This window comes from Larimichthys crocea, chromosome VIII (genome assembly GCF_000972845.2).
Source record: "Larimichthys crocea isolate SSNF chromosome VIII, L_crocea_2.0, whole genome shotgun sequence".
In the NCBI taxonomy this organism is placed as follows: Eukaryota; Metazoa; Chordata; class Actinopteri; family Sciaenidae; genus Larimichthys; species Larimichthys crocea.
Window position 1 is genome coordinate 9,053,846 of NC_040018.1, and position 26,533 is coordinate 9,080,378.

The window sequence follows — 26,533 nt, forward strand, 5'->3', positions numbered from 1 at the left end:
AAGCTCACAAAACATTTCAAGTTACAAATGCAATGCTGCACGTACAGCTACCTTTATACCAAAAGACATGATCGTCAAATTGGAAATATCAGTAGAAACAGCCGATGTTTCTGGGTTACTGACAGATTTAGACAAAGTGGATGAGGGTGCTTGGTTCAAATGTCAGGGTCTTTATTACACCTTTTCTCGTTGTTTGTCTCAGTGTGGAGCAGAATTTTGTTCTTCTGTCAGCCCAGCAACTCATCCAGCAGAGCAAACCATGTGACATAGCCTACTGTTTTACTCCCAATGACTGCTCTTTCTAGCAGTGCTGCCAGCTTTAAAATAAAAATAAACTACTGGCAATAAAAGTGAGAGAGAAACCTACTGTTTTGTATGTATCATTAGGTATTTGTCATGTACGAACTGAATAAGATTAGAAATTGTGTTGGGCATTTTTTTAACATTTCATGGCAGATTAATTATCAAAAAAAAAAAAAAAATCACTGGTGGATTGGCCGGTGTCTCTACAAAAGCATTGGTGCACCTTAACGCCTAGCATTTAAGACTGTTGAGTATAGCGGAGCAGGTGTTGAGACATGCAATTAAAGCAGGAATCTAAAATAATATATTTTAATAATAATATTTAATTAATTATTGCAACTATTATTGTATGTATTTTCTGCTTAAATTATGTGGTTTTCTCTACCACAAAGTAATGCCAAAACAGAAATAGTACATTATAACAATGGCAAAATCAGTCAAAGTCATACTTCTTATTAACTCCTTTTATTTACTTACACCTATACAATTATAATCTCCCTCCCTTCATTTCTTCCCTGGCTGTGTCAGGTGGACAATAGACCACAGAAACTTAGGCGGCCATCTCAGCATCTCAACTCATAATTCTAATTAGTACTGCAGTATCTGTACCCATAATAAGCAGCAATCATATTGAAACTTGCAAAACATAGCAAGGTCCCACAGAGACCCAAGCTTTATTTTCCCCCGCTTTGTTTGTTCCATCCAGATATTTATATGCTTCAACATGACTTTATGTCTACATTTCTCCTAGATGAACTGAACACATTCTATGTAGACTTTGAGAGCAACTTTCCAATCACTTTCTCTGACCCTGACTCATTTGATGGACTACGATTTGCATACAAACATGTGAGAATGCTGTTCATTAACTATAGTTTAGTATTCAATACAATTGTGCCCTCCAAGTGCATCATGAAGCTCAGAGACATGGGACCAGGATACAAAATTAACTTTCTTGTCTACTGGCCAAATGTTTAATAGACAATGGCTGTTCAGATTTTACCAGACACTCAATAGATTACCATTGCTTTTTTCGCTTTTGGCTCATGCCAATTTTGTAAGCTGCTTGGGGACTTGACACCAACCAGTTTGATTGGATCCCGAGCTTCCTGGTGGGCAGACCCCAGGCTGTGTGGACAGGCAGCACCCCATCCGCCACCCTGACTCTCAACACCAGTGACCCTTGGAGCTGTATGCTCAGCTGCCTCCTGTTCTCCCTGTTTAGGCAGGACAGCATGGCCACCTGGAGCTCCAACACAATCAGAAACTTTGCTGAAGAGGCGACCAGCATCGGCCTAATCACACACAATGTTGAAACTGCATAAAGAGAGGAGGTCAGAGACTTCACATTCTGAACAACAACCACCACCAACCCCATCTCAATGCTGGCAAAACAAAATGAGCTGATTGCGAACTACAGAAAGCATCAGGAAGGGACACAATCCTGAGCCCTGACCCTTACCCCACAGTGTGGAGAGAGTTGGCAGCTTCAGGTTCCTCAAAGTTCACATTAGTGAAGACCTGGACCAACCATGTAGACACCATCACAAAAACAGCAAGACAACAGTTCTTCTTTCTCCTCAGGCTGTGCAGACTCAACCTGGGTTCCATGCACAATTGAGAGCATCCTGACTGTCTGCATCACAGCCTGGTAGGGCAAATGCACCGCCGTCAGCCAAGAGACACCACAGAGGGTGATGAAAACTGTTCAGCACATCACCAGAACAATACTGAAATCCATAGAGGACCTCTGCACTGAGTGGTGCAGGAAGAAGGCAAACAGAAACCCACAGCCACAAACTGTCTGGCAGACGGTATCGTAGCATCCAGTCTCAGGGACAGCTTAGCTGAAATCTTGAGCCCTCAAGCTTATTATTGCCACTGTACTTGCACCATACTGGTACAGTTTAATTCATGCGTGCTCACATCACAGTTTATACATAACTCTCATTTTACTTGTGGTGTTCTTTTACATTTTGTACGAGCGTTGTTGGAGGGAACACGAGAATTAAGGATTTCATTGCCAACGACCGCTTCACTGTAATTGCTGTGCATATGACAAATAAAGAACTTAAACTCAGTACACCCACACGCAGTCTCACATACACACACACACACACACACACACAGCTGCACAGCAGTGTTTGCTGGTCACAGCAGGGGAGCAGAGGAGTAATTTCAGGGCTCGAGTCAGAGGATTGCTCTCTCTGTTTTTTCAACAGGTCCCATAACTGACAGAGACGATTCTTTTCTGGAATGGTTACATAACAAAATGGCATCACTATAATTTGTCCTACACTTATTTACATTATTTACACACAGCCAGTCCAAATGATTTTCTATTTACATTTCATCTTCTTTGTAATAACAGATGCAAGCGGTAAGATGAGAAGACGCCTTTATACAGTATGATGAAAGAAGTATAGCAAGAGGAGAGCAGGAGAAAAAAAAGCATTTTCTGAGTGAGAGGGTGCAATCAAGTAATACAGAGCACAGCAAGACAAATGAGTTGAGTGATTAGTTGTTAGTTGAGTGTTACATGAGCAGGATTAAGAGTGAAACACAGAAGCTGAGAAATGACCCTGTGGTTGTTATAGAAACAGCAGAGCAATGAAATGGGGAAGATAGAAGAAATAAGAGAAAAAGAAAACAATGAGCAAGCAATTGCATAAATCAATGGCATTAGAGAAGATAGGGGAACAAGGGACCATTGGAATGAAAAAAAACATAAGTGGACATCAAAAGAAAACAGAAGAGCGAAATTAAACAGCCACATCTTACAAAACTCATAGCACTGCACTTGACTCTGGAGTTCAACCAATGTATTGTTGTTGTATTTTTCTCCCCGTCTCTCTCCAGCCCTCTCTCAGACACACACTCTCACTCCCTCTCTCCCTCCCTGTGGTCGTAACAGATTCAGAATTAATTGGCAAAAGGACAATGCAGCTTTGGGGAAGAAGGGACGGCATTACCCAGATAATAAATCACCGGGCTAATATACAGAGCACTATGCCAAAATGCATCTTACAGATACACACATGCAAGTGCACACACCTTTCTCACTAATAACGATCATCAGTGGATTAGTGGCTAATGAAGGACCATAGGGAGATACAGCTTGGTGCTATTGCCATCCCTCACACTAATGCATCTCACTGGATCTAATGATATGTTGCAATCCCTAGAAACAGTGGGACCTGCAATTACTAATATTGCTACAGAAGGCTTTTCTTTAGCCACAGACCTCATTTCCTTCAAGAGGTTGCGAGTCCAAGCATTGCGATATGTTCATTTTCTCACAGCCCTATCTTGTTATCTTGTTCTCAGAGCACATGCAGCGTCCTGAGACCCTACACAAACACCTCTAGTGAAAAATGGAAGTCGTGTTTGCTTCTTTTTGTTCATGCTAATGAATTTGTGTTATGATCAGAACACAAAGTAGTCGACGTTAGAAAAAGTTAGCAAGTTTTTCATCATGGCTGCCTTTGGAAACTCATTAGCTTTTCATTGCATGCAAAAATCATATTATCAGTGTTTGAAAAGTCAAAGTGTCTGCCACTTATTCACCTTTAGTTTCACTTTCAAAGATTATATTGATGTATATTAATGTAAATGTTTAAGTCATAGCTGCCACTTTGTTAATCTGTCAATTATCAAGGACAAGCCCCACTATGTACTAGCCTGACAATACTGAATTTTTAGGGGCAACAATCCCAATATTAAAAAAAAAAAATTCTGATATATCAACCAATATTCGTGGTATGTATAGAAAAGATTTTTTTTTTGCAATATATTGTGACAAAGAGGCAGGATAATAGTTTAACAATGAACTTTACTGTCCAAAATTACACCAGTGCACTGTGAATGCACAGGTAACAGTACACCTATAACACTGTTGGACATTATAGGCATTTTTTGTTCTAATCAAAACCTGTACATCTTTATAAACACATGATGCACAATGCCACCTCCAGTTTCTTCTGGATGTGTTATGTTTGTAGCAGCTATTGTAGCATTTAGCAGCCAGCCTCCAGCAGAAAGGTGCAGCAATATGATTTTTATTTTTTCAGATTTGTAGTCTTCTTCATTTGTAGTCTTCCCACGCAAGTGATCCCTTTAGGCAATTTATCATATTTCACACCAAGGAGATTAGTTAGCTTTTTCATATGTACTTTGGGCGGCAACGTGCCATTATATTCAGATTAGATTTATCAGTTTGTCTATACAATAAGAAATTGTGAAAAACGGCCATTATAAATTAATAAAAAGAGTGACAAAAAGTCCACCCCAAAGATATTCACTAGCAAAAAAAAGACAAATGATTATTTGATTATTAAATTAGTTGCTGATTTAATGCGGTGACTAAGCTAATCACTGCCATTCTGTATGCAAGACATATAAATAGGCTTTGGTGTGTTAATTCGTTGTCGGGTTCCCCTTCAAGCTTTTCGGGGGGTTTGACAAGAGCAAATGTAGTGGAAGCAGTAAATTACTTTTAGAAAATGTCTGGGCAGTTTATTCACTCAACCAAAATTAAAAAGAGAACACTTGATTCAAGTGGTCAAGAAACAATAAGATCTATAGAAAATGTTAACTTATATTTGAGATACATTAGCATGCTCAATACCACTGCCAGCTCAAAGAGGCATCATTACTCATGACCTAGGACTCATTCACTGTGTCACTGTCAGTGATTCATTTACAACGGCAGGAAAAATGTACAACCCAGATTATTAAAAAAAGAATGCACATTCTGCTTAATTAATTTTATACAGAGACTATTCAATGTTCAAATACTTTACTGCAACTGCTTATGTAGATTAATTTCTAAAAACACAATATCACAAAATCTTCACATCCAGATCTGCATGTAAAGGACGAGGCCAAAAAGAGCACATAGGCTCAACGCTTTTGTTGCTGACACAGTTCATTGCTGCAAGTTAAGACTCTACTCTGCAAGGAGAAAGCCATCAACAACAACCAGAAACGCCACTCTGGGCTCAAGCTCATCTGAGATGAACTGACTGAAATGTGGACTATTCAGACTACAGCAGACTCTCACTTTCCAATTATTTTTGGCAATAATTGTGTGACAAAGTGGGTGTATACACAGTGTATCATCCATATCACACGGTTTAGTTTAGTCATGCTTGTTAATTGCTGTAACATTTTGTTAAATCTCATTTCAACATCTTTGGTTGAATAAAAGACAAATATTGTGAAATGTAGTTGTAGTTTATCGGTTTATTTCTGGTTTCAACAAAATAAGGTATTCTTTTTGTTACTTACCATATGTGGTCTAGGGACAAAAAGAGGAACTGCTACAAGACTTCCTGTATTCATAACCTGGCTAACATAATTGTGATGTCACTGGACTAGTCCAAGTGCAGGGTAAAGGTAAACTAGTTTAAGAGTTATTTAGGGTCATATGATTTCATTTATGGTTACAATGTAGATTAAGGTAAATGAGGTAAACGTGTTCCTATTGTAAACTTTGTAATTCTGTAAGGTCCTTGTATCAGTAGAAGTAGTGGAGTGACCTCTGCTAGTGGTACAATCTGAGGTAATGCCAGCTGAACAGAGCTCATTTAAGCATTTGTTGTTTTGTCTGTCAAAACATAGTAGATATCAGGTGTGGCTCTATGCATGAGATATTTAGTTGTAATTTGTGTTTCTATGAGTTGGGTTTTGCTCATTACACGGTTGCAATTTTGTAAATAAACACCTTCATTTGAGTTTTTTTGGACAAATCGCCTTGAGTCTGCCTCCGTCTTCAGCCACTCTGGCCAGGCTTCCTGACAAATGAGCATCATGTCCTTGGGGACAAAGAAAAAATGGACTATCCAAACTTTTACCAGCTCTAAGTTAAACAGCACGCATCTGCTATGATCACAAACTTGTGGCTTTGTAATAATGAGTGTAGTAATGCGTGCAGGCACTGGTCTACCTTTGAAAAATGTGCATGCATTATGAAGATCAAAACACAACAAGGGAGACCCAGAACTGAAGTCATATAATCAAGCAAGTTCCAACACAAGTGTGACACAGGAGTAAACATGACCCTGTCCAAACTTTTTCGAAATATGTTGCATCAAGTTCAAAATGATCTTGTATTTGTAAACCATAATTTTGTGTGTGTGTGTATGTTATGTATTTAAAGAGCTCTCAACCCTGATGACTTCCTGAATTCATGACATGTCCTGATAGCTGAATAATTATGGTTTTCTTTGATTATTGTACTTTGATCCATTTTGAATTGTGGATGTCAAACTAACTAATTCTTTCTTCTTAATGTCATCCTTTTCTGTAAAGCACACTGTAACCTTGTTAAAAAAAAAAGCTACCTAAATACAGTTGGTTATTTTTATAATATAATGTTGAGACTATAAAATGACCTCAAACACTTCTGATGTGCTGCATAACTTTGCTTGTAAAAGAGCTTTCATTGAATGCTACCTGTTTTTTGACCTCTGTTTTAGCCTTCACATCTGTTGAAAACTACACAGTAATGACAAAAAAAGAGAAGAATAAGAAAAACTGCAAAACTTAACTCAACACTGAAAAAAACTCCAGTTTTCCTCACAATAAAACGTGTGTCTCACCCACCCATCAACAACAATGCAATTTGCATAAAGGGTTTTGTTCATTGATCCCTCTGGAAACTTTGCTACACACTTCAGTTAATGTTCAATCAACCAAATAACATTTTACAACTCTACTAGCAGGGGGCCTTACTGCTTGCTGTACCTCACACCAGGTCAAAGACAGAAACAGTAGTAGACTCTAAGCAATAGTAAAACCTCTATGCTGTGGTAAGATCTATACTAACTATATATACATACCTGTGGCCATTTTCTGACGCATGTGCTTTTCATGACAAAATCTTGTGTTTAAGCATCACAATAGCTCAAGGGATTTCTGATTTGCGTTTAGATGAGTGGACAGTAGGGATGTAACGGTTACCGGTATTACGGTAAATCTCAGTGAAATTTTACATGATAAAAAATTGCGTTTATGTTTCAATTAACCTCATTACCTCGGTTGATTATAGGGATATGTAATAACAGCCTCATCAGGACGAAATATGGAGGTCTAGGTGTATTTTGGGTTTCTTAGGAATGCAGAGGGGTAGCTGGTGGAGGACAATCCTGTCTGCACAGCAATTAAGAATATTGCGATAAACGTTTTGGTCACTATAATCAAGATGTCAAATTTTCCATATCGTTACATCCCTAGTGCATAGGACTTAAAACCTGAAACTTGTCTACATGTTAATCAATGGACTCACTCGTATGTACTCACACTTCTCTCATTTCCCAAGCTTTGAGCAGTCTCAGATATTGTCTGTTTGTTTTGACAGACATAAAACTGTCCACCCTGCTGCGTCCAATGCTGCTGCTGCCCAATCATGACAATTGTCTCTTGCAAAGCAACTGAGCTGTGAAACAAAGCAGACAGTACAGTGTTTTCTAGCTGGCTACACCATTTATTACACCCATTATATCTAAAAAACTGTCAATTCAAGCTTTCATTGAGATACGAGACATATATACGCTCATTGAAGCAGAAGAAGTAGTATGTAATGAAGTGCCAGTTGAGTTTGCACTTTCATGTATAAAGTATATCTAACACTTTAAAAACCAGCTTGGAGGTATGTGAGCACTAACACAGATGAACAGCAGCTTTTGCTGTGGCCTAGATCCTGTAGTGTAACTTCACTTATCTCTTGAGAAATAAGCTTGCTTCTTGTCATTTGTTTTGTTTGTAGAAGTTTTTTTTTTTTTTTTCAGATTAATTAAAAAGAAAAATCTGAAACATAAACTTCTAACCCCGTTGCTATAAATCTTGAAATCTAGCCCAGGTGCCTCTATCTTTGCCTTTATCTGGCTCATCTTTGAGATGTTGTCTGGGGACCACTGGTGGCAAATCCAATGGAAGTTCTGTTTGTTTGTTTTTTCTTTTTAATCCATTTGCAAAAATGTCTTTTTCATTATGGGGTACTGTGTGTAGATTAATGAGGGAGTCAGCCATCATACTCACCCTTATATTTCCCTGCAAATGGACAGAAAGCTTTTTATGCTTCTGCTCTTGGCTCTCCTCATTTTTTAGGTTTATGTTTATACTTTCATACAGAGTTTAAGATCATCATTTCTTTGTTGTCTGGGTATTTTTGCAAAGATCTGCCTCAATTAGAGACAAAGTTTAAAGGAGACAAACAGAGGTAGAAAACTTTTCACTTCAACAGCTTTACCAAAATATGAAAAGAAGCAGTGGTAATAATTACTCACAGAGTTGTTTTGGACTATTGGTGCAGAATTATCATATTTTGGTTGCCATCCTTATCAAATTTGAGAACACTTGTTTGGCTTTTGTTAGATTTTCACTGTTTTTGATTATTTTAACTGGCATTAAAATCTGATGCTTATATTTTTCGGTTCATGCCTTAGATTGCCTAATTGTTTTTGCCTCTTTGTGTATTTTGTTTCTGGAATACTGAATCTGCTTTAATTAGACAGTGTGTTGCTGTGTTGGTGGCTACTTTACAAATACTGGAATGTGCCATTTGGAAAGAGAGGATAGACAAAACAGATTTAGGAGCAGAAAGCTGCTAATTTTGGAATATCAGATGTGACATTTCTGCGCATACTCTAATTTGTTTTAATCACAGTGTTATTTTGCCTCTCTGTTATGTTTGGAGCTGCACAGTCCTGTAAGAGTAGTACAAATATCATGCTTTGTGCAATCTTCATAAAATTCAGGCAGCTATTGAGTATATTTGTCTGCCATCCTACTTCCTCATCATGGTTCCAGTCCACTGGAAAAGTTTAAGAAGCTGCACACCTTTAAGTTACCTTTTGTACTTACATTACTGAAAATAATCTCTTCCTCTGCCCATCTGTATGGGTACATTGTGGATATAAAATACTATGATAAAACACATGGAAAATATTACTCTTAGCCATGACCACATTTTAACTTTTTATAGTGCATTTGTTACGGCCGCCGCCGTTTCACCCCATTAGGTCTCTTGTGTCTATCCCAGTAGGTAAATGCCGGTGTGCCCTCTGCATCCTCTCCCGGCCAGCCAATCTGCTATGTCCAATTGTCCTGGCCCGGGCATTTAAACTGCAGCAGCCTGAGCATCGTGGCGGCTTTGTGTTTGGTGTAATTTTGTAAGCTCGCCTCGTATTTTGTGTTTTGAGAAGGTTGGTGTTGGAAGTTCTGGGATTGGGCAGGGTTTAGTTTTGATTTAAATACTGATTACTCATGAAGAGATTTTTTGTTAGATTCATTAGATTAAGGGGTGCTGTTTTCAATGTTTTTTGTTATTGATAAAAATAGATTAAATAGTGAGGTTTTTGTTTCTGGTTTTGTTCTGTGACTTAGTAAAGAATAGGCTCTGGTAGAGTTCTCTTTTTGTTATATTTATTTGAGATTTTATTTACATGAGAAAGTTTTTACTCGACACCTGCAGCAGACCCAGAAGCACCATCTACACAAATACCCTAAACCCAGGCTGGTCAGTATCAGCTATATAATTCAATCCAGTCCAGTTACCTGGCCACGCCGGTAACATAACTAATCAGACAGCACCAGATTATGACTAATGATATAAAGCCTTTAGACGAGGAGTTTAAAACAACATTCTACGTTCAAAATTGAATCTTAATTAGTTCCATTGTCTTGGAAACTACTGCCTTATACACCGTTTATAGTTGCTGTGTGTTGCAAATATCCTAATCCTGTTTTTCTGTTTATTATCAATGAAATGCCTCAAATGAATTAGCAGAAAATGCATCTCATAATAAAATGACATACGGAAAGATTTAATAGCTTATCTCTGTATTGCCGACCTGTACACACATTCAATAATGTTTACAAATTGGAAAATGATTGAATGGGTCCCGAGTGTCTATGAAATATCTTAAAATGAATCATCTGTCGTCAGCTAAAAAGTTTAAATCTCCGGCATTTATAGAGATCAGTGGTAAATATTTAGTTTCTTGTATGAATACAGATGTACTTCTCAACACACAACATGGTGCAGTGCAGCCCATTACATTTCCAAAATTAATCCATCAAAGCATGGCCTGAGACCTTCTGGACTAAGCCCTAGGTATCCACTGACCCTAGAAAGGCCCTTAGGAAACACTACTGTATTCTTGCAGCCAGGTAGTGGACTGAGTTCCAAGTTAAGACTGGGACACATTAAACTGTGTGGGTTCAAACTCCAAACTTCTATAATTTTATATATGCATAAAGGCAAAGTGGCCCCCATCTTTAGTATGCACACCTATCAACTTAGGCTGAGGATATTTATAGTAGCCATAGTGTCATTAATTCATCTCACTGCAATCCATCATCAGTGGTGACAGCTCCACTATCATCAGCACCATCAAATGTAACAAAGGTCATCACGTTTAGAGCTACACAATGAGAACAAAATGAAATGTGGAGAAACATCTGAAATAAATCCACCCAAAAAAGGAACAACACCACCAATGTTGGTGTAGTCTTTTACAACCTAACACCATGACAGTGCATATCTCTTGCCTGTTTGATTTCCACTTCACCGTCTCACACTCGACTCACTCTACAAAACCAAATGTATGCTTAGAAGTATGTGTAAGGCTTGTAAGCTCTCGCCGCACATTTTTATTAATACCAGTTTTTTGAAAAAGGTGTGTGAAAGATTTTGTGTGCGTGAATTGCTTAAACGTCTGATATCCTGGAGTGCTAAATCCCTCCCCCGTCTTCGAACACAGACGAGACCCAAATTTTCAAATGCTATCCGGCCTGAGCCACTTTGATCTCAACTTTTTCCGAATGTGCCTTAGCTTGAATAGTGAACCATCAGCTAAAATCTGACTAAATGGTACTTTTTGCTGCCGTACACTGAGTGCCTGATCTACCGTAGCTCCGTTTAGACCTGTTTTTCCCTCTTTTCTGCTCAATGAGTTGAAGCTCTATTTACTCTATGTAGTACATTCTGTGCTTAAGATGATCTGATGCTGCCAAATGTCTACCTTCACTCATTGTGCTGTCTCTATCAAGAACAATGAGCAGTAATGCACTTCAGGTCTTTCATCTGTCAAATACCATACATGTAAGATCTGTCTGAGAGTCAGAAAGATGTGTAGAAGAAATGTAAAGAGGTGTGTGTATTTGTATCGTCTCTGTGTATCTTGAGATTAGTTTAATTTTATAATCTCTGTGCGGAATTTGTCTGGCAGCACGGTGCATTATGGAGCCAATTACAAAAATGACACCAATTCACTAGAAAGTACACATCAAGGATACACAGGAGATCGTGGAAACCTCAGCAAAGTGTTTAAAGCACAATAAATGGGACACAGACACAAGCACCCTTGTGAAGTGTCCTTTTGTCAAGTAAGTGAATCATGAGTCATATGAGTTTTTAAAGAAGCGGTGTGTAGGATTTAGTGGTGTTTAGCAATATCTCACATCATGCTCGCCCTCCTAAATTTAAGGAAGGAACTAAGGCTGCCACAAAAAAGTGTGCCAGTGTTTAGTTTGCAGCATCTTTAGAAGCAGAGAGGGTGGGTCTGCACAGAATGCTGGTGAGATCAAAATATTGATTGAGATTGACCTGACGAAAACTGTGCTGATGACTGGCTAGGGCCAGTGTGTGTGTGTGTGTGTGTGTGTGTGCATGTGTACGTTCAGAACTGTGCTGAGTGCTTTCTTGATGAGGGCCAATTGTTGGAGCTCAATGATAAATCGATAACGTTACCAGCTCTCTGTGCACATACAATAGGGCGCTAAACTTTTTTCTGCTAGAAAATAAAAATATTCCTGATAAATCCGTTGGCTGGGTCTATGCATGGTCTATATGTAAATTCATGTATTATATCATTACATATCATGTCCAAATGAATGTATTGTGAATGTGGCTATCAAATTAATAGCTGATGAATTAAACACAGACCAACCCCCCCCCTCTTCTGTTCTCTTCTAATGACCCCAATCAGCACCTTTCTGACCCTCTGCTACCTCATTTTCTCAATCTCTCTCTCTTCCTCCTGCTCTACATTGTGCTGACAGTAGTGAAGGCATAATGTAGAACTCCTCATTCCCCTTTCCCTCCACTTCTCCTTCAGGGTTAACATGTAGTGCAAACTATTCCAGGCTTTTAGCCTCTGAACAAAGAGTTTGATTATACCTGACCGTACGTGCACTGTAACTGACTGTGTGTCTGCAGAAAGAAAGAAAGACAGACGGACAGAGAGTGAGAGAGACAGACAGAGAGAAAATAGCAAAGAAGGCCAGTTAATTAAATGTCCTCTGTGAGGATTACAAAGGGCTATTTGGCCCTCACTGGTAACTGTTCCATCCATAATCTGTTTAAATGGAAGGCTGCCGCTGTTTTTCACATTTTTACATGGGAATGCCAATTAAACCAAGGGATGAGAGTGAGAGAGAGAGAGAGAGAGAGAGAGAGAGAGAGAGAGAATCAGGCTTTAGTTCTTAGACTAATTGCAAATGATACAAATGGTTAGCCAATAGTTTCACAGCTTACTCTTCCAGTACAGCAACTCATAATTGAAAATCTTCACGCCGCCAGTATTGTGCTCAAATAAAAACACACAAGTCGGCATGTCTACTTGAGAGACAACACATTCACAGGAGCGCAACAGCTCAATTGATATTGATATTACAGTTGTTGATATTACTACTATTACTTACATCAGTGACAATGAAATTAAACTGAATCTGCACAAATCAATATTCGAATATTAGCAATGGATGAGACATGTCCTGTAAAAGACGAGGTATTACCATCTGAATCGGATTCCTTTCAGCTCTATGAGCATTTTTCAACTGTTGTGCTTTGTTGGCCCACGATCTGTTTTACTCTCAGAGCTGTTTACAGAGACAGCTGACTGATAAACTCACTGTGAGAATATATGAGGCTGTGTTTACAGCTTGTGGCACTGCAAAGATTTTTTTTCACATGCAAAATCAATCAAATTAAAAATAAGATCTATGACACATCTCTCGCAATTGTCAAAATATTAATGATAATTCTAGTCTCTTTATTGTTTTCACTGATTACATCGTTGGGCTGTTTTAAATATTTACAGTGATATGAACAGTAACATACTGAATCTGGATCAAGTTTTGTTTTGGTTTAGTTTTTTTGTCCACTTGTCAAAATGTATGACGTGAATGTGATTTCAGGAGATTGAACAAATAGTTTGTGCTCATTTTTAGACCTACAGCTATTCTCTGACAGAATATGCATTTATCCAACATACTAACAGGGCTCAAAAGAAGATTCATAATATCTGTCAACTGCACGGCCTGGTGTTTTGGCCTTCCAAAGCCAATGATTGGCCAATCCCTTCCTGAGATTATTGTACTCAACCATCTGCATCTAAGATGTCTTACAAACTGTGATAACAGCTATTGTTTACAACCTGCACTCTGTTGCTCTAGTAAGGTATTAGCGTTGTTACCGCAGGTGACGCAAAGCTCACAGCACAATAGGCAGACCAGTTGTCTCCTATTTAACAATCGACTAATTACTGGATCATTAAACTAAGAATAGTGTAGTTGAGCTGAACATGTCTGTGTGTGTTTGAACTTACAATCCAACTGAGGTTTTCTCTATGATCTCCATCTTTATTAAGTCCTATTAAGGTTTGCTGGGATTCTGAAGGGATTATAACGCTCTGTCTCTCTTACACTTTGCCTGACCAATCAGAGATTAATATGAAAGTCAATGCAGCATTTTTTTTAGCAAAAGTTTCAAATGCAGCAGCTGTTCAGACCGTGTCAAGTGCTCAGAGGCTGATGCAGTTGCCGTTGGTCTTTGACCTCAGGCCTCATATTATCACAGTCATTTTTGCTAACAGCAGTATGTGAAGTGACGAGGAAAATCTGAACCTTAGCCCCCGAGCCAAAGCTGAGTATTATTTTACCCAACACCAGAGTATTCTTCCTGGTTTAACCCAAGTTGTGCTTCCTTGTTCATAAAGTTCCTGAACACTGATTTTTAAAGCTGAATTTTTTTTTTTTTTTTTTTTTACAGTGTTACAGTAGACACAGATGCAAAATATTTTCTCGTTGAAGCTCCAGCTTTTCTTTGACTTAACTGAATATCTTTAACTTGTGGACTTTTGGATCTGACAAGACAAGGAAGGAAGATGTCCCATTGGACATTGACATTGTGCTTTTTCCATTCATTTCTGATATTTTCTAGGCCAAAATCTTAATTGGTCAATCAAAAAAAAAAAAGAAGAAAATCAGTAGATGAGCCTATCTTGAAAATAATTAGTGAGTGGCAGCTCTATTTTCAAACATATTTAAATTGCTGAACCATATTTAAAATTGACCTACTTCAGGCCACATCTGCACTGTGCAGCTGAATTATAAATGACAAATATCAGATACTCTGGATTATTTAAAGGCTCCAAATCAAAAACAAAAACTGACTCCCTAGTTTTTTTTTGTAAATGACATATAATTCAGTTTAGATGATTTTTGCTCTTAACCCTAGAACACTAACGTCGGGTGATTTTCACCCACACAGTACTTGTCATGTGATTCTCATTGTGTTGCTGCTGTCTGAGTTGCATGGGTATTTGGGTAGCTTCAGGCTGCTCACTGATGTCATTAACGGTATGTTTCTTTCCCTCCTGCCATATATGTTTTTTTCAAGAGGCATGCGTTTGGGTGATTTTCACCCGACGTTAGTGATAGAGAGTGCCATTTTTTTGTCTATCTACAATTTGATTCAGAAAGACTGTGCCTTCACCAGACAAGGCTCACATGTCCCAGAAATGGGTGGACCGAAGAACAAGTTCTCAGCTCCATTATTTTTTTTTTGTTAGGAAATTTCTCGTTAAGGATTACCTGATTTTTCAAGAATTTTGCTGCCTTTTTTTAAAAAAGGGTCCCCCATGGTACCTTTTTTTATTTTATTTTATGTGATATTGTATATTGGGAAATTAAAAAAGAGTACTACAATTTGGCATAACGTTAGTGTTCTAATGTTTGAATTTACTACAATTTGGCATAACGTTAGTGTTCTAATGTTTGAATTTTACTTTTTGCTATTACACACCATGGTCCAAAACTAAGATTTATTGAATGATTGAATCATGGTAGAATCCGAACTGCCATCATCAACTTAATCTATTGTATCCCTTGAAGATACACAATAAAGTCAGTGAAATGAGTTTTCATGCCCCTAAGCGACAAAAGATATATCTCTAGTCCTGCTATTTGAGCACAGAGGTTTTAATAGAGCCTTGCCCTCTAGTAGAACTTCAATTAAAGACAAAACATGTCTCAACTCCATCACTTCACACAAATCTGCTTCTTTCTGCTTGTCACTAAATCAGCCATTTAATTAAACAGAGCTCACACATGATGAAGACATGTCTGTCTCAGACAAATGCACAATGGTGAAAGTGTGACTGCCTTTGCAATAAGAAATTACAGTTTATACACTCATGTTCATGACTGTAATATGCAAGTTAGGCCGCAAAGCTCAGAGATTTATTATTTCTTATAAGCCTGCCAAGTTTCTGTACATCATTATAAATTTATTGAATTAAAATCTTAAGCCATATTTTTGAGCAGTGATTCCCAACATATGGTCCAAGATCCCTTCAGCAGGGCACCAAAGATCACAGGGGGGTGCTCGAGGCTTTGTCTGCTCTGAGGTTGTCAAAATTAGATTTAGAAATCATGTTAAAAAGGTCCACAGTGTAAGACTTACGCAGCTCCATTGACAGAATACAGCAGAAAAGAACTATAATATGCATAACTATGTTTTGATTATTGTATAATCGTCTGAATCTGTTGTGCTTTTCTTACCTTCAAATGAAACTTTGATATCTCCAGACTGTGTGTGTGTGTAGGCATAGTCTATAGGGTTGTTCAAAGAATAAAGAATGTTAAGTTTAGACTACAAAAGAGACATTTAGCAAACGTTAACTGTTGAAACCATATAAATATGTTTAATCATTGTTCATTTTTGACAATTAAGATTTAAAATAGTATTCTTGTTGTGTGTTTTTGTTTCTTTTTTCAGATACAGATAGGGGGCCTCCAAGGAAAAAAGTTGGAACTGTCTTTGAGGACAAAGACTCTTTGTAACCATGCATGTTTTACTCTGTCTATAAATGTTCAGTGTCTGATTTGCAGCAAGTAGCCCATCACCACCTTTCAATGACAGACAAAAACAGTATTCTTAAATATTATTCTTTTTTATGTAACTACGTGTATGCTTGTTAGCAACATATGCAAACCTAAATATGAATACAATACACTGTGAGAACACAAAACACCATGAACCAACAACCACACATTCAAATACATGCACTACAATTACCCGCTAGGTGGCTACATCTCTCCTCTCTTGCTGTTGATGTTGACAATAACAAAACTTAAAAAACAAATCCAGCTTCTCAAAGAAAACTTCTGCGACATTATTTTTTTTGCACTTCTCTGCTCGGACAGTTTGACTTCACTAATTACGCACACCTGCACCAACTTTTTCTATGCAGAGATAATATAACTGTGTACAGCTTTGTTTACGTCAGCCAAAACCGGATATGCATCTAGCTGAGGAGAGGAAATGCAATGCATAGTGTGATAGTAACGCTGGTTACTCTAAGCATTAACTATAAACTCGACTTTGACTAAATTAAATGAGTTATGGTTAGCTGTGGGTGAAGCAAACTGACGGGGACAACAATAACTGAACACTCACTAACATGTGTCACTCCTCCAAGCAAGGTGTATCATGAAATATAGTTCCTGTTCTGAATTAAGGAATAGAATACAAATACTTCTGAAATAAATTATACCAATTCTCTAATAATTTCAAATTTAAAAATAAATCTCATCTTACATTCTTCCCTCTCTTCAGATGAAATGTCTTTATTTCAGCAGTTACAATAGTATGGGTTAAGTGGTTTGGTTTATTTCAGTTAACTGTCATAAGTTATGGCTTAATGTGTGTAAGACAGCTGTACTATACTAACAAACACATGGCATTTTCAGTCCTACAGTAAATGAATTGATGATCACAGTAGTTGCTGGTTGATTTTCGTTTGTCTGACAATTAGTTTCCCCTCTGAATTCAAAGATAGTGCAAATTATGCTGTTATCATTTTAATTGACTCATCTTATTAAAATGACAACAGCAGACCTCTGATAGCCACCGTCACAGAGGTTATAACTCATCTATCTATCTTTCTGGCTTACACTTTGCAGCCTCAGGCTTTTAAAAAATATAATAAAATAATAATAAAGAATAAAGAGGAAAAGGTAGATATGATTTCCATACTTCCTCTTTCTTTTTGGTTCTGTAAAGTCCTCCCTGCTGATTATAGAAAATGGAAGTTAATTGTTTCATCTCTTCACTCTGTTCTAGCAGTTGCAGTAGGCTTGTAGACTGGGCCGGGAGTCTCAGAGATAATGAGAGATAAAACCATGGTGGATCAGGCAACCCGCTTATTCGGACTCGCTGGGAATGGCAGTTGCAAGCCAGCATGCTCTGTAAAAGTACTGTGTGGACACCAGTCCAAAACCTTGAGTCTGGTTTAGTTCCATCTGTGAGTAAAATAAATGGAATAAAAGAGAAAAATAAAGAAAGACAGAGAATCAAAGAGAAACCGGGAAGAAGAATGAGTTTAAGGAAGATGGGGAGAAAAGCAAAAGCAAATGATCTGAGGTAATTTGTGTGTGAATGGTGAAGCTGTCTTCATGCCGATTTTCTCTATGTTTCCTTGGGCAGTGAAACATTCTGTGCACACACTCACAGTATGTTTCCTTGGGCAGTGAAACATTCTGTGCACACACTCACAGTGGGTTAAAAAATATAAATGTAGCCAACTGTACTTTTTTTTTTTTTTTAAGGTAAGTGTCTGGCTGTGTCTGTTTCGGCTTGAGTAAAGTAACCTATCATCAGTAATCAAGGGCTGGTGGTGGAGGGTTGTGGGCTTGGGTGTGCATGCATGTGTGAAAGTGAAACGCCACAACTCCTCCCTGCACTTTTCCACAGCACGATAATGCCAACAAACAGCACAGCATGAAAGCGGCTAAACGGATTATTAACCGGATTATTAACGAGCAGGCGTTAGAGGATTAGCCATGTTGCTTTGAAGTCAATCTGAGGAAGGAGAAATTGACTTGGAACGCGCTACCTCTCTTTTCTCTCATTCTCTTCCTCAGGCTTTCTTTTGCTCTCTATCCTTTTTTCTATTTTTGAGTAAATGAAAGAGGGAAAAAAATATATTCAGTGACTTAAAAGTATGTGTTTTCTTATTTATTGGGTGAATCCACGCCATGGCAGTAGTCTTAGATGCGAGCAAGCTTACCTCAACACTTAGGGAATGGCATATGGAAAGCCATTTGAGCATTTATTCAATGTCCTTGATATCGGACTTAAGGTCCATGTACTAGTAAGCTTTTTGTCCTCACTAGTAAGACAATTTTGCACACTAGTAGAACTACTAGGGCACACTAGTAGAACGACTGTGTCTTACTAGTAACGTTTTTACACTACTAGTGCCACTTTTGGCCTGCTAGTGCGCAATCAAACCCTACATGTAAACTACTGTGCTGCACTAGTAACACTACTACGCCCTACTAGTAGGCATGTGTCACGCACTAGTAGCCTCCTGGACCCTACTAGTAGCACCAAAATGCCCACTAGTAGCAAAAGTAAGGCATTATTTTCAGCATTTATGTAGAACATTTAAGCTTAATTAAATTTCTCCTAATCATGCTACTCTGGTTAGACTGCAAGACAAATCAATAAAAAAATAAAGGATCTTTGAAAAGCAAGTAAAATCAGGATCAGGTGTCAGATGTTCATCACAACAAGTTTTACATTCAGCAATGTCATGAAAAATTAAGACATATACTGTGTCAAAAAATAAGGATTCGTTCTGCATTTCTCCTGATATAAACATCTATACTACTGGGAGTTGCTGGTATTGAGTTGCTGTATTTTTTCTTCCCTTTGGGCCCAAGGTTTAGTTCACCCAGATGACAAAGAAAAGAAAAAGAGAACAGAAAAACACAACTAATTTACCTCTAGTTGTGTCTAGTTTTAAATGCAGAGGATCTGAGCCATCCATCAGAGGTTTCTGCCTGCAGCACTGAGCAGCGTGGAAAAATTAATTTTAAAAATATAACTGCAATGTGTTTTTATACATCAGTGGAAGAGCATTTCCATTATACTGGAAAATCACAGAGCATGCTTTTAATGGAAGACAAGGCACTATTTGTAGAAATAGTTCAAATGAAGGCTTGTTTTATCACTGATAGTCTTCTGTAGATAATCAGGAGTAATCAGGACACTGTTATTAGTGTTTGGTCTTGAGCTGTGTTGTAGTCAAGACCACCTAAATCAAGACCAAGTTATAAACAAGAACAGAGTGTGTTGAAGACAGTACTTTGTGGGGTTGAGACCAAGACAAGTCCGACTAAGCTAGGGCAATACCAAGTCCAGACAGTCCAGTTTGCAAAATTTCTTTGGGTGAGGCCGTCTCAGCAAGCATTCCATTGCAGGTTTACCTGCACAATTTTACAGTCCATCAATACTCTGATTGGATGTGAACTTCCTGCTTCAAATGCAACTAATTCTCAATTTGACTCACTTCTATTCCAAAGTGTTTGTTACCGCCCTGGGATCACCTCAAGTGAAATCCCATTCACCTCCATTGTACTGCGTTCTCAAAGACTGCAAAACCCAGACAAATAAAACCCAAACTTTGTAGCAACTAAGCAACAAGTAAGAAGTATATGTTTCCCTTAGTTTAGTTCATTTAAAAGGTAACAACAAAATGAATATTTTTTTTACACAAAGCTCCCAGGACATAGTCTTGTGTTCAGACAGGGATTTTATGATCAGACACACTAAACAATATTTGTTGTGCTGCAGCTTGGTTTGAAGTCTTCATAATGCCTCCTGTCTAAAAAAGTGCTAAAGTCTAGTTTGTATGTTTGGTCCAGTCCAGTCAGTTAGTAATTCAACAACAAACACTCTTGATCCATTCTACTCTAATGTCTTTCAGCTGGAACCTGAAGCCTCACTGAATTGCTACTGAAATCACTAATGATTAAAAAAGAAGACAGCATCTTTATTTTAGATAGACATGAACATCTTCTGTGTCCATCATCACCAGAATTCAAAATGATTCTTATCAAAGCTGCAAAAAAAAAAAAAACAGCGAGGGGCAACTGTGGAAGGACAGCTAGACAACAAAATGATAGGAGAAGTAGGAACCCCACGTCGGTGAATTGTGTACATCATCATCTTTCTGCTGACAGAGGAGTGATCAGACATCAGAATAATATCTGCACAAATAAGGACACTCAACATCATCTCAGTGGGTGGGATGTGTATATCTCTGCTGCTGTCCCAGCTTAAAGTAAGTACCTTGACCAATTCTCATTTGGAGCACTTAGTATGCAGTCACAGTATATCACAAGCAGTTCTAACTCGTTATCCCATCTCTTATTCGTTCTCTGTGTTCAGGGTGAAGATATACAAGAATGTAATCCTCCCTAAGTATCATAGTCTTTTAACAGCATATCCATGTCACTAATTAGACTCATCATTTTTATTTATTTAATTTTACAAAGCCCTGTTCTCATTACCCAGCATTGACGCTAATCAGCACTCTGATGTTGCTCAATGTGTGTTGGCAGTGTGTGTGTGTACGCATGAGTTATGGCAACAACATCCAGTGTTTGTAGGTCATCCTAATCGCCTCCCACTCTGAGACTCTGGGGCCCCGTGTTGACCATATCTGTCCAGGGGGAGCACATCTCCCAGGAAGCAAAGGTATACAAGGTTAGCAGGGTCACTGAATGCCAGCCAACATTTCATTGAACTTCAGAATAACTCAAGGCACGAGAAAACATCTCACCCAGCCTCACACAGACCTGTGGTCTATAGCCAAACAAACACAGAGAGTACTTGAGAACACTTTAATTAAATTGGCTCTCATTAATCATCAGTTCTAATTTATTAGAACTGAAGATTGATATACTGCAAAATGTAGCTAATTGAATATATTTATCAGGGACCAACATAGTTAATAAAATTGCATTGAAATTAATTTGTCTGATTACATTATGAGATGTATATCTGGGCTTCTAATGGCTTTTTAAACTGTTTGCAGTGAAGATTATTGTATCCATGAAACAGTATACATGTAATACAAACACCACAAAACACTCTTACTGAATACTAATAAACCATTTTTTAAACTCTTTAATCTCTTCAGTCATAACATCTATTAAAATACACAATGCCAGTCTAATTGACACGATTTGGGATGGTCATCTATGTTGTCGTCAAATTTTTAGCAATTCATTTTTCTTATGCCAAACCTATGGCGAGAAATTGTGATTATAGATGGTGAGATTGTAATCCTCTCACATTTGCACAGTGGATTAGGGATATGCTGTATGTTCTTAAATTGAGAAAAGATTAGGTGGGGTTAGGTTCTGTTGAGTTGTCGACTGACAAGTTTCCTTCCCTTATATATAGTTTTTGCCACAGTTTTGGTTATTTAACATGACATGACAACAGTTTTAATGGGACAGTTGAGAAAAAGTAATGTCATATTCTATGTAATCAAAGTTGTTTCTTTTAACTGTAAAAGGAATGTGTGTGTTTTATGAGTGGGAAGAAGAGTTTTCAGAAAGATACAGTAACTAATTAATGACTATAGGGTCATATGCATTTCAGACAGTAAGCAACTTCTCTCTACATATGCATGGCCGGGGCTACAATTCAATAAATCAATGAGGTGTCACTTTCAGTGCCTGAATAAGATGAATCTCTGTTTATTCTCATTAATCAGTATTGATTTAAGATGGACCCATGTGAAATAATGGCTGATTTCATTGTTTTTAAAGTATTCGTTTGGACTTTTAGCCTTTATTAGATAGTGATAGTTAAAGAGAGACAGGAAAGAGGGTGAAGAGAGGGTGTGATATGCAGCTAAGGGGTGCAGGCTGGAATCAAACCCAGGCCGCTGTGTGAGTCTTAATAAATGGTGCGCATGGTGAGTTTCCAAGAGGGCCCTGATTTATTTGTTCATTGCATAAATGTAATACAGAGAAACCTTCTTACTGAATTCTATCAAATGTACAGTCCGCTTCTGACGGAGATTAAAGCACTCGGCTGTTGCGTTAACCTGGCACATCTGAAGTGGATAACCGAGACTCAAGTCTACTTCAGCTGAGCTCACCCCGCTGTAATCCAAGATTAGCCACCTTGCAGAGTTAAGACTATTTTAAATTTAACCCAGTTAACCAGAAGCTAACCAGAGGTGAAAAAGTGGGGAGGGGTGATGGTGTGGAGGGGGGCTTATTTAGCAGCCTTAACCCACCCAGAAAGAATGCACTGTGAATTTACAATGTGAGTGGTGCTGACGAGGTAAAACCTCTCAAAATATAATATCCTTTTTCACTGATGCTTACTCTAACCTCCAGCCCGCTGTGATCGACCTCCTGCCTCCAGCTTTGACATCTTCACCAAGGCCCGAGGGATCTATGTCTCCATTCTCGCAGTCTCTGGCAAGAATAGATGTGCTGTGTCACAGTATCAGCATCACTCAAGTCATGAGACCTTTTTTTTTTTTTTTTTGTTATAAACATCATCTACATCCATGTCAGTAGGTCTATCTGCTTCTCCATCTGTATGGTTTGGAGCAATATCATGTTTGTGTCTCGCTCATCTGCACAGAGTGATGTGAAATGGCAAGTCGTCAGACCGGCAATCCGCTGTGGGCGAGGAGTGTCTGTCATTACAGACGAACCCAGTTGTTCAGTGTGTGTGTGCGTATGTGTGTGTGTGTGTGCATCTTGTTGTGTTTCAGGCAAGGGATTGCTTGTTTGTGTGAGTGCATATGAGTGTGTGTAAATTCAAGTGTATGTGAGGAGGGTTCAGTTTAACCCAACAAAGCTCAAGAGGGAATCAGTCCGACACACAGAGCTGGTGCCCTCCATCACTGGGCCACATTCAAATAAGGATTGTGCGGCTGCTAAACCTACACAAATAAGACAAAAGACAAACAACTAAATGTGGAATATTCAGAGCATCCACAAAGGTTAGAATTACTTTATTAATTTGGATGACACTGATGTATTTTTCTTTAATTACTTTATTTGTTTCATTCATTAATTGTTTTATCTCCATCTTTTTAATGTTGTAGTTTCACACTGCGGTGTCCTGTCCATCAAAACATGTGTCCAGCATTGTAATGTATTTTTCTTTAGATATCTGTGTCTGAAGTTTGATTTTCTGCGGTAGGTCCAGTGCTTAAAACTAGGATTACTCATGCATAGGACTCTAAATAACATTCAGTTTTTAGGTAGTCTTATCAGCTAGTGTGAGAGTGCGAACATGCAGTATATTCATAGTTGTGAGATTGAAGATTAAAAAACATTTATATCACTTTTAGTAAAATATCTGATTAGTTCTTCTGGATGGATGAGAACAAACTGCACTTGTATGTGCATGAAACAGTAAATTACATGACATGATGTGACAAATAGCAAAGTAAAAAACAGCAGATATATATAAAGCATATACAGCTGAGCAATTGATTACGTCACATTACATACTGCGACTTAACCTGAGACTTGACTGGCCACCTAATTATTATTGGCCTCTTGGTCTTATTATTAATAGTATCATGCTCACAGCTTGTCATTTGTGCTGTGATTGGTTGCCAGCTGGCAAGAAGGTGGGTCTTACTTAATGAGTCTACTAGAGGGTAGAACCCAGGGAAAGCAGAGACGCAGAGTTGCTGCTAAGCAACTTTTTGGTTGAAGCTGCAATGAACAATGAACAATAACCCTAATGCCTTGAATCTGCTTTATTTTGTGTATGTGTCTGTTTGTAAATAGTAATCAATAAGGAGTTCAGTGCACAAGTGGTGACACAACAATAGGGTCAGAGTGAGCTGGACCAACCACGTAGCAAGCATGACGGCCTGGGTGGCTAACTGGAGTTCAGGTAGGGCCTGAATCCTTTCTTACTGTTATCAAACAGGATATTCAGTTTATGTCGTGGCCGGTTAGTAGTTGGTTCCTGTAGACATAAAGCTTAGTGGTATAGAGCTAAAAAGAAATACTGTTACCAGTAATACCTGTGCCAGGATAATAATACTATCTGATACAGTTAATGCGTAATTCATGCATAAGTAGCCTACAGCTGTGGTCTTTGTTGATGTGTGGGTTTGTCCTTGTGCTCGAGTACAGAAAATAGGAGGATTTATCTGCTGCGGTGGTGGGGCTTATTTTGTGCTTGATAAATAGTTCAACAACATGATTTGAATATGTTGGGAATTTGAAAACGGCATGATAAATGTGTTGATAATGCAGGCTAAGACAAGATACTGACTTGTAAAAACAATGTTTACAGCCCTAAATTATATACCATGTACTTTATATTGTTAATTAAAGGGGTGTAGAGTTGATTTTCTTCCTTTGACCTTGATTTTGACCCAAACCCTGGGCTCCAACCCACAGTCAAAGTGTTAAGACTGTAATTTTTGACAGGTATATTTCTGTAGTTCAAAAGAGAAAACCTAGAAAATCACATGAGAATAAAACAATTGGAAAAAGGCAACGACATGCACAACTATAATCAAGCCAAAATTTCCAGTTCATGAACTGAGATGAGAGAACTGCGTGAGGGGTTGTAGAGCGTATCAGGTCTTTGTAGCTTGCTTTTCATCTCTGCATAAAACTAGCACTTTGCTCCAAGCACAACAGACCTGAATCTTTGACCAAACTGCCGTCAGTCCAGTTGCATTGTGGGTGATGCAGGCACTGGGTTTTGACATTAAAAGGATTTTCTGAAATCAAAAGATAAAGAGTCTCTGATTGCGCGTAATTCATTTTGTTTTAGTCAACTGTCCGTTGTGATTCAGATGTAACGCTTTTCATCTGTGGATTTAAATGTCGCTGTCCATGGTGCTGAAAAAAGTTGTATGCCAGACGGCAAATAAATGACAGCAGCAGTGCAATGAAGGCTTTTTTTTATCTGCTTCTAGTCATCACATTAGGTACAGTATGTCATAAAAATGCAGCCTGATATTCAGTCAGCACAATCTTCAAGCTTCTAGCTTGCTGAATTTTATATGACACACATTACTTGGTTAAAGTAGGTATACAAGAACTGAGTGCACTTTGACTGATGTGGCTGTTTTGAGGCCGACATTAAGCACAGACATTAAGCCCTTAAGCACAAATTAAGAACCAGCCTCAAATCACATAGTGACGGTTCTTATTAGCTTCTGCAATGGGGGGAACATCTACAATTCATGTAAGTTGTTTTCACTCTGTCAGGGACTCAACATTCTTATATCACAACTCTATCAGCAACTTGAAATTTTCTGTCAAAGAAGACGAACAACAGTCTACAGACACAACAGAGAGGGAGAATATATGGGATCAGATGATCAATAAAAACAACATTTAAGCTATATGCAGCTGAAAGTAAAGGAACAAAGACTTATCTTGTTGACCAGATTCAAGGCCACACCGACAAATTAGGATGAAACGAAATATAGGATGACACCGGCAAGAAAAAAAAAAAGTAGCCCACACTCTCCATCAAAGAGCTTTGCAGTTATCACTGTGACGGCTATGCTGCACATCATTGCTGTCTGGGCAATGACACCCTTACATGACTGAGCGGAGGAAGAGAAGAGTAAAGAGGAGAAAGAGGATGGTAACACGAAACTGGCAGTCTTGAGATTGACAGATGTGGACGGTTTGAGACAAATCGACTTTTTTATATTTTTATACAACAGAATTATTTTGTCTGCCTATTGTTTTCCATTTTCAGGCCTAAAAAAGTTCTAGCCTGTGCATAGGGTTTTTTTTTGTTTTTTTTTTACTTTTTGTGGGTCAAGTTGATATTCTTAGCCTGGTGCATTCATGAAAAAAACCCCAAGATTCAAACCCAGTACCTTTTGAGAAACCCCTTATTGAGCCATCATGTCTTGCCCTTTATTTATGTTGTCCTTGAACGAGTATAAATAACCCACAGATTGTCCCTCTTCAGATTATCTTTGCAGGCAGACTGAGTGCTACACAGGTGACAACAAACCCCAGCATTGATTTCACCTCCAGCAAATTAATGACCAAAGAAAGAACTAGTGTGAAAACAGTATTTCACCTTCTGTGGCTTGTAATCTACTCTCAACTCTGT

At 38.3% G+C, this 26,533-nt stretch overlaps 1 protein-coding gene across 1 annotated transcript in view; it reads right to left on the reverse strand.

Moving 5' to 3' along the window:
- LOC109139107 (neural-cadherin) overlaps nucleotides 1-26,533 on the reverse strand; it is a 267,154-nt gene that overhangs the window by 194,682 nt on the left and 45,939 nt on the right. The gene's annotated exons all lie outside the window — the stretch shown is intronic.